The sequence below is a fragment of the Nicotiana attenuata genome, chromosome 8, assembly GCF_001879085.1.
Source record: "Nicotiana attenuata strain UT chromosome 8, NIATTr2, whole genome shotgun sequence".
NCBI lineage: Eukaryota > Viridiplantae > Streptophyta > Magnoliopsida > Solanales > Solanaceae > Nicotiana > Nicotiana attenuata.
Window position 1 is genome coordinate 11,226,451 of NC_031996.1, and position 5,821 is coordinate 11,232,271.

Genomic DNA, 5,821 nt, shown 5'->3' on the forward strand with positions numbered 1-5,821 from the left:
GCAACTAACGTGTTTATTATCTTTGCGGGAGACCGTGAAATTCGCTAAACGGCACGTCCCGAATTCTAAAGACTTTAATAGGAACATTTAAAAGGGCCCCGCAATTTATGCATTTTATTTGGCGGGGCTCACCTTGTTTATTATCAAGGGCAACCTAGAGCAACTACAGTTTTCTATTGTGTATTTTCTCTAAAAATAAAAGAAAAGGCCTAATTAATTAACATGCTAATGGATCAATACGAAGGTATCTAGATAAGCGTTGAATTTACACAAAGTAGCCCCAATGAAGCTTTCACTGTTTTGGGCCTTCGAGTTGGCCCGATAAGAAATCGTCCAGTTATGGACTATGAGTCAATTGATATATAATTTGAAAATGACGCTAACTTTGCATCAGTGGAGATTGAGACCCAAAGTTAATTCCAGCCTCTGTCCTTTAACAAATCCTAAACCAAACGGACTACGACTTGATTTTTAAAACCATTGAAATTGTTCCAATTTATTCTAGTTGCATTCAATAACTTTATGATAAAGAAAACAGTATACATCTATTCATATCAACGGGGTATTGACTGTTCTGATGCTGCAGATCATGTCTAACTGATTGGTTATTATAAAGCTTATTGAATCAACAATAAGAGACTAGCATCTACCATCAAATCTCGGACTCACGTTCACTATACTTCCTGTTTTGAACGTTTAACTGATATAAACAATAATGAAGATGTCACTAAATCTAAAAACAATATCTATTTCCAGGACAGTTCACTAATTATGACAAGTAGATCCTAGATACACATTTTTGAACATAATGAAAGGTGAATCTGAAATTAAACATCAGTAAACACAGAATGGATTTAATTCAAATGAAGCTGGAACTATCAGATTTCTATTCATCTCCACCTCAAGTCAGCATCAGTACAACAGCATAGGAACAAATACCTGGAAGTGTCAAGTAACAAGGAAAAGAAGAAGGTCAGCAGCAATTTAGATCGCAGCAACAGGACTCAACAGTATCACAGTAATCCAGCAACAACAACCAGAAGTTCACTAATTCAGGAAGCCATAGTAACGACCAAAACCACTTTCAATCAATGAAACACCCAAAACAGCTCAAGTGTACTCAAAACTAACTCAAATGTGAACCCAGGACACTTCTTAAGTTTTCAGCAACTAAGAATCAGGCTGAGAGATGAGAATCAATGCCTAGAAATCAAAATTAACCTAGAGAATTCAATGGAACAGTGTTTTTTTTTTGGATTTTCAACTGTATTTTTTCGTTTTTTTTTCTTTTTTGGTGTTTCTTTGAAGATTTGGAGTTTGGATTTCAAATTTCAGATCTGAAACTTTGTGGACAATGGGAGGGAATTTTTAGAGGCTCCCAAACTTGCAAATGAAGGAAAGGGCATGCCCTTTTATAGGCACAAATGAGGGAGTTTCAGATTTTTAACTTTACAAAACAGTCCCTGCTTTTATTTCTATTTAAACCTCTATTTATTGACTTGTGTCTCAAGTTACTACCCTTAATCCTCTAAAATTGTGACTAAAGTCCTATTCTAGAAGATTTTAAGGAGTTCTATTATAATCTACAGCATTCCATCCTTTTATTAAAGCCTAAAATACCCCTGAACCCCCTGAAATTACCATCCTAGTCCCAAATGACTTCAGTCCTCTTTCTCCCTAATTGAATCTATCCGCTATGGCCAAATTCATCTAATTAACAACTAATTGAACTGAGCATTACACTAAAGTATTATTAATAACAATCATTGATTAACCTAACTGAACCAAGGTGAATTGATTACAACCCATCAACAATAACCAAAAGAAGTACTAAAACATATTAAACTGAAACAAACAAGTCACACAAGATTGATTAAAACAGATCAAAAGAAAATAGGCTAATAAGCAAACTATTGGATTCTCAAATCAACAACGACTGTTAACTACACTAAGCAGAGGCAGAAATGCTAATCACTATGTTAAACTACACTAATCCAACTGAACGACTGAACAGGCAGCAAATTAAAACCTAAAATCTGTATTGATCCAAATAGCCCTAAACGAACATAGATCAAACTTCACAAAAATAATTTCAGAGCAAATTTAAGATCCTAGCTTAACATAATGCAAGACGAAGAAGAAGGAAATGGACAGAACATGAAGAACTTACCAATTTGACCTCGAACCCAGACCTTTGAACTCGGATTTGATACCCACTCAATTGACTTCCGATACAGCTTCTAGATAATATTATGTGCTCATTTTTGACAAAACAAACGCATAACATTATCTGGAACCATATGAGAGCAGATGTGGTTGAAACCCTAGATCCAAGACATGAAGGTTTGAAGGCGGATTTGAAGGATTTTGGGTTGGGATTCGGGTAATGGAGGTCGGGGAGATTGTATGATATTAATTTGGGCGAGTTTGGATGAGTTAGGGTTTTCACCGGATTTGTGATCAAAAATTCGAGAGGCTGGGTTGGGATTTGAGCGAAACTAGTGGTAGATATGAGAAGAGGAGGAAGAGAAGAGCCTGTGGTGTGTTTTTGGGGTAATTTGGAGCACCGCCGCCGCCGGCGGCGATTTCCGGCCGGCGGCGTTAGGGCGGAGACGGTGGTGGCGGCTGGAGACGGGGGTGGTGTTACAGGGGAAGTGTACGAGGAGGATAAAAAATATTTTAGGGTTTATGAAATTTTCGGACAGTTATATTGAAAAGCTAAGAACCATTACGGGCAGTTGGAATTGGGAGATGAGTGGTCCAGATTTCCTCACGCCAAACGGCGTCGTTTGGCGCCTCTTTGGACCTGACCGGGTATTGGGAACGGGATTTGGGCCTGGAGTGGTTTGGGCATGCGGTGCTTTGGGCTATGAATTAATTTTGGCCCAATTTTGGGTATTTCTTAAAACAACCTCATTTTAATTACTTTCTTTTGCTTTTCTCTTTTATTTCTTTATTTACTTTGTTTTCATTTTGTATATATATTTTTATTTTTCTGATTTTATAAAAATGCTAAAATAAAACTAAAGACCTAATATATTTCCAAGTTAAGCTAATTAATTCCTAAAATTGTTTAAATCCTATTTCGTGACCAGTTCACAGTAAAAACAAATAAAAATGCAAAATTAAACTATTTTTATTATTTTCTTCATATTTTGTTCTAAAACAAACCAACCGCTAATTAATCCTAAAATATGAAATTAAATCCTAAATGCAAATGCCAAATGTATTTTTTTTTTTGTATTTTTGGTAAATCAAATAGAATAAATATGCACAGACAAATGCAAACAAAAATGCCTCAAAATCCACAAAATTGCAAATACCGAAATTATTTTGTTTTGAATTTTATGGGAGTAATTCATATAGGGCAAAAATCACATGCTCACACATATCATGATCAATAACAACAACTGTTTTCTCTTGTTCTATGATGATTCTGATCTTAATAGTTTAAATATGTTTGTTGATTATTGATAATTGCACCATGTTTTCACTTGCAGTTGCCCCAGTGGCCATGAGTACTTTTTAAAATCTGGGATTCACATTAAGTATGCAACTTTTCAATGATGCCAAAAGGGGGAAGATATTGTGCTTTATACATTATTCTGAATAAGTGATATTTATAACCTAATTAACCTGGTCCTTGATGAAAAGTAAATCTAGTGTTGGTTAAGCTGAGTTATTACAGGTCTTTTGATCAGTAAAAAGCACAGAGTTTGTCATCATCAAAAAGGGGGAATTTATTGGCCCAAGAACAGGTGAAGTTTTGAAGAATGACGAATGAACTCAGTCATGGACCAGGTCCATCATGTGAAGCACAGTGATGATCAATCTACACATGTGAGATGCACGTAAAGGAGATAAGTCTCATTGATCAAGCAGCAATATCTCCTGAATCTGATCGAAAAGGTTGCATATTGGATAAGGGGAGAAAGTCTCCTTATGTGAAGAGAACACAATCCAGATAAAAGATAGTGTTGGAGTTTGTGTTTTTTAAGGACTCAACCTCGATGGAAGATCAGTAATTGAGTCTTAATCAAACTCTAATTACTAACTCATTAAATAACAGTGATTGTTCTCTTTTACAGGTATTGCAAAAACGCAGAAGTAACACTAAATTGAGAGCAAAAGAGCGAGGCAATTTTGCAAGCAATTTATGTGAGATTTGAGTGTGCATTGCTGAAGCTACTTGGACGAGATAGAAGAACCAATCCCATTGTGTCTTTCTTTTATTCTAGTTCAATTGTAGTAGGTGATTTAAACTTGTACCTTTCAGCTTTCATAGAAGCAATTGTATTAGGTACTTAGGGTGTTCAAGTTATATGCTAACTTGAAGTTGTCGCAACAGTTGAGGCTGTGTGCCACAACGTGATTAGAGTTAATCCTTAGGTTTACAAAGAGTTTTGTAAATGCTGTTTTGGCTCAGTGATTTTAGTGGAAGTTTGGGAAAATCCTACTGAGTAGTAGGTCATGGTTTTTTCACCTTTTGAGCCAGGTGTTTTCCACGTAAAAATCTCTGTTTTCTTTATTTTATGTACTTATTATTCCGCAAACAGTGGAGTTAGTATACCTAGAAGAACCAAGTTCTTCTAGAGCGAAAAATTGGGTACCACACAAATCCGCCCCCCCCCCCCTTCTTGTGTGGTATTGACGTATAAAACATCAAACAAAACGGTTGATAAGAAGCTCAAGTCGGGTTTTACTATCTCTAGGTTCAACCCTTTAATTGGGACTATCAATCTCTTGAGTTTATCCCAATTTCTTGTTAGCCAAGTTTTCCTAGACTAAGTGTCTCTTTCTCAAGTAAAGACCAAGTCAAATAGGCATAAACTGACGTTTGCAACAATTAATTCTACAACTAAAAGCAAGAACAAGGCTAAATAATAAACACCAAACCATAAACAAGCCTTAAATCAAACACCCATTAGTTTTATACTCTAGGGTTGGGTCAGAACCCTAGTGAGAATCTAGCTACTCATAGTGGGTATAGAAGAAAACAAAGAAGAAAAGATAATAAAACTCATATTGAAAGGTTAAAATATAAAAACCCAATGTTAAATCACCAAATAAGTTAAAGTTGCCTAAAGAAGCAAGGAAAAACGGCTACAGCACTTTGAATATTCAAAACTTAACCTAATTTCGTGAAACTATTCTATTTATACAAAGCTGGAATTTTCGGACAATAATGCCCTTTCGGAGGTTCTGTGGCCGCACAATTCCATGTGCGGTCCGCACTTTGCTTCAGGTTCACGGGATTGGATCTTTGCGGCCGCACAATTCTGGGTCGCGGCCGCATCTTTCAGGTTATGCGGTTCGCACATTTCTGGGTGCGGCCGCGTAGGGCTCTTCTGCAGACCGCACATTTCTGAGTGTGGCCGCGTAGCTGACTTCTGCGGCCGCACAATAATTGTGCGGTCCGCATTTCCTTCAATTCTGAAATGAGAACTCTCTGAACTTCTGCTCTTGGTTAACTTCTGCGGCCGCACATTTCATGTGCGGACCGTACTTTGCACTTGGGCTCTAATGAACTTTCCTTCACAATCTGCGGCCGCAGATGGAATTTTGCAGTCCGCACTTTGAGCTTTTGTGCCTGTTTTGTCCTTGAGTTCAGATCACTCCTTCTTGAGTTGAATTTCATCTTAGTGGATCATTTTCCAACAATCTTGCAATTAAGTATATTTCATCAGTTTTTCGGAATGCAATTAAACACTTTTGGACTAAAACGAAAGCTAAAAAGCGCTAATAAGTAGTCAAAATCCCCCACTTATCAACTCCCCCAAACTTAAGCTTTTGCTTGTCCTCAAGCAAATAAGGTAATTCT